A 13,451-nucleotide genomic window follows, 5' to 3' on the forward strand; every position below is an offset into this window, starting at 1 on the left:
CTGCGGCGGGCGCCCTGCTCATGCGACCGTGCTGACTGAGGTTCATAGGCGATGAAGGTTGGTATTTGCACACCAACTGTAACTGGGTGCTGTTTTCAGAGGAGTCACGTTTTATGCTCCGTCTGACAAATAGCCGTTGGCGCGTATAGTCCCGCAACTACCGTCGGAATGTGAAGGCCGGAGGAGACCGGGGAATGTTTTCGTGGCATCCTCGGAGTGATCTCCTCATTCTCGAAGGCGCAATGGATCAACACAAGTATGCATCTCTCACTGGCGACCATGTCTACCCATACATCCAGTTTGGATTCCTCCGCACGATGTAATTTACCAGTAGGACAATGCATGAGAATGCGTGTGACACACAGCTCACAGTGTACGTGCGTAGTTGGAAGAGCACCAGGATGAACTTATTGTACCCCCTCGCCAGCAAACACCTCGGATTTTAGCCCATCGAGAATCTGCGAGACTACTTCGATCGGGTTGTTCCCGCCACGGGTCCTCAACCGAGAAACCTATCGCTGCTGGCCACTGACTATACGTCCCAGTGGATTCCAGAACCTCACTTGACTCACTTCCTACATGTGTCGCAGCGGTCCTTGTTGCTAAAGTTGGTTACTCACGCTTCTGACAGGTGTCCACTTTTAATGCGTTTGGGCAGTGTATAAGCCTACTAAGAGAAGCCACACTTTAGAATCTTTGCTTTATTGTCCGCCTCCGTAGCGTAGCGGTAGCGTTACCGCCTACCACGCAGGGGGGCCCGGGCTCGATCCCCAGCAGGGGACTGCGTGTTGTGTGCCCATCATCGTTTACATCACCATTGAATCATTGACTCGCAAGTCACCGAAGTGGCGTCAACTATAAAGGACTTGCAATACGGCGGCTGAACTCCCCATACGATCATTTCATTTGCTTTATTATCTGTATCACATACGACACAAATTATGTTCGATGAATCTATCACTGTTCGCGCGAAGTATATTTAAAAGCGCATTACTTCAGTGCCTGTTACAGTGAAAAGTGTAGCACGTTTACGTGATTCAACATTATTGTAAGTCAGCGTATACATGATGAACGAAGTATGTGTCTAATATTGAACTATAAGCACATGTGTGAATGTGACTCAGTATAACGGAAGTGTTCCGCAAAAAATTCACAAAATCCGGTTCAGGAATTATAACAGAACGTAGAAGTTTGTGGAACATATCGAGAGTATGAAAGGATATGCTGTTTTAAAATGATGTCATGATCACCCTTAAATTCATATTCTTTGCAATGTAAATTGCGGGGTCCATCCATAAAAGTCAAAGAAAATTATGAAATGTCTTCTGAGCAGGAGATCTTTAGCATACGACTAAATAAGCCACACATTTTTAACCACTCTTTGTTAGAGGCACAACGAAAAGAGTTCAAATTTTATGTGACTGACATTGAAGTATGTACAGCCATAAATTTGCAGCAAAGCTTCAAAGCCGATTACGGACTTGAGCACATAAAAAATTCAGCCAGGCACAAGCCTATTGTGCGGCATACCGAACGAGTCAGAGCAATTCGTTACACTTTAATACCTGCGGATGTATACCGCAGACAAACGGTGCGCCTACAGATAGCGTTTCTCTTGTCCGCACACACCTCTGCCTTAACAGTAGGTCTTCAGTCCAGACAGCTCGTGGCTACAGATACCTACATCTCGCCTTCCCAGTGACCTCCTGGACTTTTATGGCGTGGGAAGTTCTGGCACACTGCAGCGTAGCTTCGTGATGCCGCATGTGGGACTCCTTCAATAAAAATAAAGATAAGCAGCGAGCCTTGACACTCGACCGCCGTCGACCTAACATCACAGAGCACTTACAAGGGAAGCACCTTAGCAGAAACGGGCGAAATCGAATAAACATAATTTTAATGTGTTCAGATCTGTTCTACCACCTATCAACGCCATTTATCTGCTCAACTCTGGATTTGAGCAAAGTCGATGTTTCAAAGTTAACGAATCTGAGAGTACAAAAGCCCAAGTCGCTGAAGAAACGGTAACAGGGTGGCAACTTTGTTTCAACGAAAGATTTCCCTGTGATTTCAAATTTTTTCCAGATTGCAATTTCAGACTGAATGTGAGAACAATTTTACTTCACCATTTTATTGAGTTGCTCGTCACTTACTAATACTGATTATTTTAATTTTAGCTAGGATTTACAGTTATTGTCAACTTCTCTGTAACTTTTATAGCTTTTACCAGCCTCTAAGTCCATTTTTTACTCGTCCTTCACCGTTCCGTGCTGTGCCGCGTCATTGTGCGACTACCTCGAATATCTGAGAAATTCCTGCAGAAACGCGCTTCGAAATGTCGTCACTTTAATGTAATATCAATGCACTTCGATTGCATGTTTCAGGCCGGAAGCTCTTCACACATGGTCGTTCCTAACTGAAAGTAAGTCGACAAAGTACTATTCACGATGAAACTAGTAAAACGGAATCGAAGCCTAACGACGAATTCACAGCTACTGTGCAAACTCTCACCCGCAGGTGATCACGTCACAATCATACACTGGGAAACAGGCGTGCAGCCCTACAATGTACGAACAGTAACGAAGAGACTGGAGGTCGGGAAGAGCGCCGAACATTACGACAGTTCAGTGTACTTCTTCAGTTTCCCCCTGCGACTTCACAATCGATTGTTTACGAAGCAAAATTTCCGAGTGATTTGTAAAAGATTAATATTTCTTCCCGTTAACAAACAGTGCAAATACCCCTAGAGTCTTTCAGAAATCCCTGAGTCCTATAGAATAGCCTGACTTTTCCAGTAAAATAGTATCCTGAGAATTCGCGAAATTTATCAGACAAGTTGCTATCATGAATAATATGTAAAAGACAGTCCTCGCCTACATATTCACAGCAGTCCTGTGCCAGAAGATATTTGGCATAAAGTTAGCATTTGTTTCAAACTATGTATATTAACAAATGCTGCACCTAGGCCTGCAAAAACATGTTTCCCAAAACAGAAGTTGCTCTTTGGTACCCAGTGACCATATTATCCAGATCTTTGCCACAAGCTGTTTCATTCTGCTGTGTTTTAATCATCGAAATTCACATGGGCTAAATCGTGGTAAATTTTCAGGAACTATAGTGAAGTAGAAGCCATGACTTGCTGGTCGGTTCCCAAATTCACAAATAGCGTCCGTGTTGTTGGTAATTATAGTCTAACAGCCAGTAGACTGTCATCTATACTCTGCTTGTGAAAATAAAAGTAGTGACGTAAGATTTCAGACGTATTTAAAAGGTTGCTGGTTCAAATCCAACGCAAGATTCAGAATGTTTCGTCTTTCCAATTGTAGAGTGTACCAAAGATGGACAAGCTGCGATAATTAAGAGGATGGGTACCAGTGAAAGGGAAAAAAGGACTGGAAAACGGTGAACGATTGAAAATTGGTGCTAGTCTGTTGTTCGAACTCCGATTTCCTGCCTTTTGCGATCAGTCCCCTTGACTATTAGGCTGACAGCACACCTCAAGGCCTGTCAACATTTTCATTACATTGCAGGTTCATAATTCCTGTACGGTTTCATATCATTGCATCATAGGCCCATTTCATTCGATTCATATATGTGTAGTATATTGAAAATTAGTACAATGAAGTCCTTAGTTATAGAATTACAGTGCTTTGCATATTCTAGCACTAATACTGGTGGTGAGTCAAGATTTGTATGATAGTAGTGTACAAGAGTAAAACACATCCAAAAATACATAGGATTCTGCTCCTAAATTTTCTAAGACAGTTACAAAATAGTTGAGAATCACCTCTTTGGAAGTGCAATTACTCTGTATTATAACTGTGCACTTATCGAAAACCAACCAGGGATTCCGCCATAGCCATCCTTGCCACCAACTGTTATCTGCGAGCCGTAACAAAATTTTTACGCGTTTCTAGTGCATTGCGCGACAATTGCGATCGCAGGTTCGAGTCCTGCCTCAGGCATGGATGAGTGTGGTATCCTTAGTTAGGCTTAAGTAGTTGTAAGTTGTAGGGGACTATTGACCACAGATGTTAAGTCCCATAGTGCTCAGAGCCATTTGAACCATTTCTGTTTCTGCCCAACAACATTTTCAGTAATTTTGTGTGTGTTTTAATTGAACGTAACGTTATTAATAAATGTACGGGGTCCATTATTTCAAGATTTGACATATTTTATTTTATTATTTAACTCTGTGTCCAGATGCTCCTCATGGCAGCAAGGTAATATAAGGGAGGAAGGTCGCGTGCGCCATCCGTCCTTGAAAAGTGTACACTTTGTTCTGCTTTGTATTTTAATTGTTTATGTATAGCACTTTCTGAGGCGGAATTTCGAAGGCCAGCCCAGCATTTGCCTAAATGGCCATGGGAAACAGCATAAAAACCATACCCAAAGGGTCGTTTAACCGGATCTGGCTAGTCTCCCTATGTCGTCAGCTAGCGCGCGCCCGTTACGCTGTTAGAGCAGGTGAAGAGTATATTTTTATATCGATCAATAAAAATGATGGCATTAATATTCATATTATTAATTAGAATGATGCACTTTGATTATACTAATGAAAACTTTCAAGAAGTAGAAAAAAATTCTTAAAGAACAAAAAAATTATAAGGCATGTGGAGAAGATCTGGATTTTGTTGAAATGTGGAAATATGCAAGTGACACAGTCAAGACCTCCTTACACATGGCTCTAACAAGAATTTGGGTAACAGAACGGTTCCTCGAACATTGAACCACAGCTATCATCCACCCACTACACAAAAAGGGAGATAAGAGCAACACAGACAACTACAGAGGAATCTCTCTCCTAGATTGCACATACAAAATTCTGTCCAAGATCCTATATGAAAGAATCAAGGAGCAATTAGAACAGGAGTTGGGGGAATATCAGGCGGTTTCAGACCATGGAGAAGATGTGCAGGGCAGATAATTATTTTAAAATTGATTATGGCATACTACAAGAAACGGAACAAACCTCTGGCAATAACATTTGTGGATTTTGAGAAGGCATATGACTGTCTCAACAGACCTTCACTATTAAAAATTTTAAGAAATCTAGGACTCCATTCAAAACTAATTAAAATAATACAACTCACTCTAACCAACACCAAATCAAAAGTGAAGTTTAGAGGAGAAATTTCGGAACCACTCCTCACAAAAACAGGCTTAAGACAAGGTGACTGCCTATCACCATTACTGTTCAATTGGAATACATAATGAGAGAATGGTACAAGGACAATCCAAAGAGGATAAGAATTGGAAGTGCAAAAGATGATGTTAGCGTAAACTGCTTGGGATTCGCTGAGGATCTTGCTCTCTTAGCCAACACCGTTCAAGAAGCCAGGCAACATGTGAAATCACTACCAGAAATAGAAAGGAAAGCAGGCCTTAGAATATCATTTGAACAAACGGAGATTATGCCAACTGATCCACCACTTGCAAACATAATTACAATAGGAGAACAGGAAATCAAAATTGTTGATAAATTTTAATATTTAGGCGAAATAATAGCATACAATCTAAATGAGAAGCCATCATGGCAGAATAGAATTAAAAAAAACTGAACTACGCAAATTACATTACCAAAACTACATACAACAAAAAAAGTCTATGTATAGATGCAAATTAAAACACTATAAAACAGTTACACAACCAGAAATAACGTATGCAGCTGAAACCATCTTCAAAACAACTAATACAGCAGAAATTGACAGAATACTAAAAATAGAAAGAATAATATGTAGGACATGTATAAATAAACAGTATAAAATAAATGGACATTGGAGATTAGCATCAAATGAAACAGTATATAACAAAATAGAACCAGTCATGAGCACGATCAGGAAGAAACGCATCTCATTCGTTAGACATGTGATGAGAACTCCAGAAAACAGAATTAGTAAAAAAATAATACAAAAATTGTGGAATAGCAAGAGCGACATTAAATGGATCACAGAAATTAACGAAGATTTAAAAGAACTCCAGATTACAGTAGCTGATCTAAAAACCAAGACAGAGGAAACCAGAATACTACAAATGAAAATCAATAAAAGGAGTACAGGAAGAGTGGTCTCAGATGAAGGAAGAAAGAAAATATCTGAAAGAATGAAGAAATATTGGGCAGACAGAAGAGCAAAACACCTTTCATATAAGAATAGACTCTAATAATTATATTACCTAAATATCATATTAAATTATTGTTGAGCCAAATTGTATCCCTGTGTAACAACTTGTTTACAACTTTGTATTTTTGACCAGAGTGGCCCAATGAAAGGCCATAAAATAAATAATTATAATTATAATAATAATAACTAATGAAATATGTGTATCATTTAGGTTTCAAACTAATCTGTCTTAAAAATATGGTGTGGATGCCTGTCAGTTGTTTGAGGTGTAATAAACTTTAAATTTAGTTGCTTTGTCAAGCTCGCCGAATCAGTTATATGAAAATGGTAATTTTAGAATCTTTCTCCCCCTTTGTGTCGCCCCGGTACGTTTGGCTTTTCCCCCCGTGCAGTGTATGTGGCAGGAGGATACCGCGAGGCGGGAACAGAAGATGCACGGCGTGATAAGAGGTGGAGCTCTTCATCGGAGACCGTCCCGCGCGTGGATACCCGACCGAGTCGCTCCCCCAGCCCCCCGTTTGCCGCCCCCCCTTTCGCCGGACGACCCCGTTATCTGGTCATCCATAATTCATTCACGCGATTGTCAACCCTGGCGTGCTCGGGGGAAATGTGCCACAGTTCTTTCGTCGTAACTGTACTGTCCCGCATCCATAAGGAGCGAAGTAGAATGGACGCTCAGCTCGCAGTTGATGGCCCGTCGGAAAACGGCCCTTCCCTCCTCCTCCATCCCCCCCCCCCCCCCCCCCCTCACATAACCACCATCCCACTCCCCAACAGTGGAGCTTCATTCTGCTGCCCCGACTTGTTTTCCCGCCAGCCATGTGTTCGCCGGTAGCGGTAATACATAACACTTCTCAGCAACCGTCATTCTGAACCGATCCCGGAACACACAGTGAATTCAACAGGTGCCCCAACAAATGGTAATTAATTTCTCCTGCGTCAAACGCAGAGTTCCCTCGAAACCCATTATATCTTTTTTCAGTTGTCACCTGTAAACAACTACACGACCATTTTTGCTCCGAAATCTGTCGTCGTATTCAGGACCTACATTGTAATTCTGTCATAGACAGCAAAGGACTTAGAAGAGCAATTGAACGAAATGGATAGTATCTTGAAAGGATGATATAAGACGAACATCAACAAAAGCAAAGCGAGGATAATGGAATGTAGTGGAAATAAGCCGGGTGATGCTGAGGGAATTAGATTAGGAAATGAGACACTGAAAGTAGTAAAGGAGTTTTGCTATTTGGGGAGCAAAATAACTGATGATGGTCGAAGTAGAGAGGATATAAAATGTAGACTGGCAATGGGGAGGAAAGCGTTTCTGAAGAAGAGAAATTTGTTAATATAGAGTATAGACTTAAGTGTAAGGAAGTCGTTTCTGAAAGTATTTGTATGGAGTATAGCTATGTATGGAAGTGAAACATGGACGTTAAATAGTTTGGACAAGAAGAAAATAGAAGCTTTCGAAATGTGGTGCTACAGAAGAATGCTGAAGATTAGATTGGTAGATCACATAACTAATGAGCCGCACAGTAGGCGCTACAGTCTGGAACCGTGCGACCGCTGCGGTCGCAGGTTCGAATCCTGCCTCGGGCATGGATGTGTGTGAAGTCCTTAGGTTAGTTAGGTTTAAGTAGTTCTAAGTTCTAGGGGACTGATGACCTCAGCAATTGAGTCCCATAGTGCTCAGAGCCATTTGAACCATTCTCTTGAGCGTGCAGTAAAATAACAAAATCCTGTATCGATCGTTTCACAGAGTTGCACTTGCGCGAAGCTACTGCCTCATGTCCACTTCTCATAAACTCACCTCAGTTTCATGACTGGTTGCCGAAAAACAGCATGTGGCTGGTCCCGGCGGAGGTTTGAGTCCTCCCTCGGGCATGGTGTGTGTGTTTTTTCGTAGGATAATTTAGGTTAAGTAGTGTGTAAGCTTAGGTACTGATGACCTTAGCACTTATGTCCCATAAGATTTCACACACATTTGAAAATATTTTGAAAAAAAAAACAGCAAATTCGTCTTAATAGTATTCTACGTCAACGTATGTAGTCCGCAAGTCACTGTTCTATTAGAAGCTTTTATAGGTAGCAGAAGCAGACAGATGAGAAAATTATTGTACAGTGAGTCTAGTAGTATCGCATGTCTCAAAAAGGGACATGAGCACTTTATCCAAGAAGGGAACGGAAATTTGAAGGTTCCGGATGATTGTAACTAAAGTGTCGAGGCTGGGCTATAACTATCGTTTGGCAGCGAAACTTTTTATTCTAATGCGTTAATGCTGAACCGTTTGACGCTGGAAAAAATGAGTTCCAAATTTGGCCACCAAGTGCAAATCTAAATGCAAGAAAGACTTATGGAAAAGTCTGCATATGTAATGGATTACTAACGGGACGTGGGCAGAAAAGCTGAAACAAGCGGGAAAGGCATAATGTTAATTTTATTATTAACCGCCGCTTACACAGTTTGTTCAATATGAGCACAGGAGGTCTCGACAAGATTATGTACAGCGCGAGATTTGCACCTGGCGGCCAAAATTGGAGCTAACTTTTTCCAACGTAAATCGGTTCCATATTAACACATCAGCATATCTACCGAGTTTCGCTGCCATACGATAATTTCAGTCCTCACTGTACCTTCGTGAATACCTGCACTTTACAGCAATTATAACCATGCGTACTTTAGGAGAGCACCAGTTTGCTTTTAAGAGTAGTAGTGGTACTGGAGATGCAATTTATTGTGTGTACTCGTAAGTATCGTCAAGGGTATTTATCGTCTGGAAAAGAATAAAATGTTTTTTCATTCTGAGGCAGTGACGTATGAACTACTGCATAAATGGTAATACATTATTTTTACGCAAAGCAAACTAGATTTAGCTACACTGACTAGATGATACAAAATTCGAAAACACTAAAGGTGTAAGACAAGGTCGATCATTGTTAACATCGATATTAAATTTGTATGTTAATGAAAAGACGAGGGAAGTGAAGGCCTGTCTTGATGTGAGAGCTGTTTGTCACAGACAGAAAATCAGCATGATGGTTCAGATGGCTCTAAGCACTATGGGACTTAACATCTGAGGTCATCAGTCCCCTAGAACTTAGAACTATTCAAACCTAACTAACCTAAGGACATCACACACATCCATACCCGAGGCAGGATTCGAACCTGCGACCATAGCAGCAGCGCGGTTCCGGACTGAAGTGCCTAGAACCACGTGGCCACAAGGGCCGACAAAATCAGCATGATACCGTTTGCTGACTAAATGGGTGTTGACGTCGAATATAAACAGGAACTGAGTCGGGTGCTTAATGAAATGAAACCTGCGCTAACTGTTGGCTGTAAAATTGATGTGTGCACATCGACCTAGCGTTTATCGATCCCGTCTGGCTAAGGTTTGCCCATATAGCGCACGCCTGAGGCGAGGCACGAGAAGAGGAAGTGAACACGGAGCAGCTAGGAGGCGCGAGTCGCGCATGCACTGTGTTGTTTGGCAGCACGCTGGACGGCAGTATAAGCTGGCAACGCGTAGAACTGAGCCTGTTGGTTCTGGCGTTGGTGATTCTGACGTTCATTGGTTGGTGTGACTCTCAGTGGACAGCCTTGTTTCTGCTCACGACGGCCTTGGGACGATGGATTTTATTTTTATTTTTTGTAATATAATTTCAGCCCATAAACTGTGGTAACAAAGTGATTTAACGTATTGCTGCCTGTTGGTGCCTCATTCGATATTCTCGTCGGCTACTTCAATCTGTGCTGTGACTGCCAGTCGTGAACGATTTCCTGAGTAGTGAAATGCCCGTGTTTTGATGGTTTATCAAGTATGGTTAATTTTTTTTAATTTTATTTACTGGACCAATTGGTTGCTTGAAGTTTTCCAGGCCATAGTTTAAATTGTGATTATTTTCTGGCCTGTATTGCCTGAAACACATATGAACATGTTTTTGAGGCTTGTTGAATTGACACCATCTGTTTCTGTGTTTTAGAAGCATGCCTTGTTACTTTGTGTTCTCTCCCGTGTGTTCAACGACTTTCCCGAGAAGGGCGAGTTGGGATTGCTGATTGTTGGAGCGTAAAAGAGCTCGTACCAAGAGCGGCAGTTCATATGTAATGAAGGGAAAGCTGTGTAATCCTGCTTTAAGTATACGCCTCCAATTATAACCATTATCTCTTGATACATTTGTATTTGCGTGAGTGGTGGCTAAAATTTTAAAACCACGAGTTTTTTTTTAATGTTGTTTAATGATCCTGTGTTGAAGTACTGCAGAAGTTACCTCTAAAATCATTTACTTGTCAGCCTGAATTTGTTTTAGAGATTTCTATATTTAATTAGAGTAATGTTTTTATGAGAAACTTTGTCTTAAAATTGTATACTCTATGTTTTCTCTTTTTCTTTTTTTAATAAATACCAAGGAATGAAACTTGCTCAGAGTTATATTGTAATAAAGTCAGTCACGTTTGAGAATTGTGGCCTTGCGATTCAAAAATCTACAACCACAAAAAGAAGCAAAGATAACAACTTATTCGCCTTTTTTGTGTACCGACTGGTGCACTTACCGCTGATTTAACATAAATTAATGGCCCCCTCCGCGTGTCTCTGCTAGTATGTGTATTTTTTTTATATGGCTTTCACTGATAGCTAAGCAGATTGACGAGGGAGACTTGCGTGCACAGTTTATTACGGATATGCCAGCTGTAGATAATTGTTAAGTCCCGTAGTGCTCACAGCCATTTGAACCATTTTTTTCTTTTTTTGTAGATAATTGGTGCTACCCGTGCGAAGAAGCCTGGGTGGGTCACTAGTTATGATTTTCATTCGTTATGTAAAGTATGCTCGTCTTCCTAGCGTTCCGGATAGTAGCCATTACGATGTCCGTGATCCTTCCATTAGTATCGTGTAATGGCATTGCCTTGCTCTTTTAATTTTGCTGTGTAATACGTAGCTGCGCCAACGGTCTTGCCGCATTGGTAACACATGTTTCCGTCAGATCACCAACATTAAGCGCTGTCGGGCTAGGCTAGCATTGGGATAGGTGACCGTTCGGGTCTGCCGAGAACTGCTGGCAGAAGGGTGCACTCACCCCTTGTGAAGCCAATTGAGGAGCTACTTGACTGAGAAGTAGTGGCTCCGCTCACGCAAACGGGCAACGGGCGGGAGAGCGGTGTGCTGGCCACGTGCCCCTCCATGTCTGCATTCAGTGACACCTGTCGGCGGAGGATGACACGGCGGTCAGTCGGTTTCGTTGGGTCTTCCGAAACTTGTTCGGACAGAGTTCAGCTTTTTTTTCCCTTCAAATAGGTGGTTGGAAACAGGCTACTTCGTTTGTTGGGGATTGCGTTGTATGATGCTGTTCTTAGACCTTGTTACGGCAGTTGTTGATGTATACAGGGTGATCACGAAAACTTTCGCCGTAGATATTTCGATAATGGAAGGAGCCACTGATACGCTAATTTCACAGATTGAAATGGTAGGCAGCCCGTTCACAGAGTATTATGAGTTTAAGATATTTATTTTAAAAGGCTGCAAATATGTCAGTGGAGCACTGGCTATTGGCAGTACCACGATCAGCGTAAACTAAACTAGAGCATCAGTGGTGTTGCAAGAGTCTAGTCCAAGTAATTTACGAGATATCGTAGTTTGAACATTGTAAACACCGACAGTTGTTCCATGTTTCAGCAAAAATTAATGTGAATTTCACATGGGTGCGTATGTGCAGCTCTGCACACATGTTAACAAGTCCCCGGAGATGTTGATAAATGGGATATCGCCTAGGACACACGAAAGACGAACAAAGGCAAATGCAGTACTTTTGTGGGGCCTGACACGTAAAGAACCAATGTACCCTCAAAGTGCGTGCTCAGAGTGGCTGTCACGAGCGTCAGTACAAGCTTGCAGTGTGCCATGCAATGACTGCTGAACACGAATAGCATTTCAGCGAAAACTGCAGCGCAGGCAGCAGTAATGCGCCGTTTCATATCATCTCTAATTGTTTGAAGTGGTTGACGTCTGTTGGGATAATTTCGGCGTACACGGTGCACGAACGAACGGCACACTTCCTACATTCACCATGAACCGTGAACATGCCCCTTTTTTTTCGCATTGGGAAATACCATCTTCCAAGCACACAGTCGCAGTGTACACACAGTACAATGTAAACAAGCATAACATCGACGCCTAGCATCTAAACAATAGGGTGGAACAAACAGCTGTCGGTGTTGTAAGTAGGCTGTTTAGATTTTTATGTCGGTAACGCCATGTAGCGCTCTGTATGATAATCACTGACTATGCTGTGTGCAGTCTGTGGCTGGTTGGCATTGTTGGAATATTCGCGATTGCAGTGTTGAGCAGTTGGATGTGAACAGCGCGTAGCGTTGGGCAGTTGGAGGTAAGCCGCCAGCAGTAATAGATATGGGGAGAGAGGTGCCAGAATTTGAGCGGACGATCTGGACGTTTGTCCGTCATAAAAAGGAAATTTGTTTAACTGGATGTCACAAAATTATATATTATGACTTTTGAACGCTATGAAGTTAAATACGTTGTTTGTTCTTTATCAAAATCTTTCATTTGCTAACTATGCCTATCAGTAGTTAGCATTTTTTATTTAGCTGGCAGTATTCGCTGTATTGCAGTAGCTCGAGTAAAGAAGATTTTTGTGAGGTAAGTGATCCATGAAAGGTATGGGTTATTGTTAGTCAGGGCCATTATTTTGTAGGGATTATTGAAAGTTACATTGCGTTCCGCTAAAAAAAAAAAAAATATTGTGGCTCAGTTTAGTGTTGATCAGAATAAGTAAAGAGAAAACTGTCTGAGTACGTTAAGTTTTACTCAGTTGTTTCTGTATCAATTAACGTAAGAGTTTTTCTAGCACTGTTATTCATAATTTTTCTAAGGGGACGTTTCGGTGTTTACAATCTTCACAATACAATAATCGGGAAACTGAAACTACGTGCCAGATTACTACTGTGTGCCGGACCGAGACTCCAACTCACGACCTTTGCCTTCCGCGGGCAAGTGCTCTATCGTCTGAGCTACCCAAGCACGAGTCACGACCTGTCCTCACAGCTTTGCTTCCACCAGTACCTCGTCACCTATCTTCCAAACTTCACACTAGCTCTCATGCAAAACTTGGAAGATTAGCACTCCTGGAAGAAAATGAATTACGGAGACGTGGTTTACGGAAGGTAGGAGATGAGCTATTGGCAGAACTGAAGCTGTGAGGAGGGTAGCTCAGTCGATAGAGCAGTTTTCCGCGAAGGGCGAAGATTCCGAACTATATTCTCGGTCCAGAACATAGTTTTCATCTGCCGGGAAGTTTCACATGAAGTGGCTC

General features: G+C 41.9%; 1 protein-coding gene across 3 annotated transcripts in view; it reads left to right on the plus strand.

Annotated features, from left to right (window-relative positions):
• The window catches only part of LOC126354993 (zinc finger protein jing), a 625,696-nt gene that overhangs the window by 39,464 nt on the left and 572,781 nt on the right, over positions 1 to 13,451 (plus strand). The window lies entirely within an intron of this gene.

The sequence above is a fragment of the Schistocerca gregaria genome, chromosome 3 (genome assembly GCF_023897955.1).
Source record: "Schistocerca gregaria isolate iqSchGreg1 chromosome 3, iqSchGreg1.2, whole genome shotgun sequence".
NCBI classification, from domain to species: domain Eukaryota; kingdom Metazoa; phylum Arthropoda; class Insecta; order Orthoptera; family Acrididae; genus Schistocerca; species Schistocerca gregaria.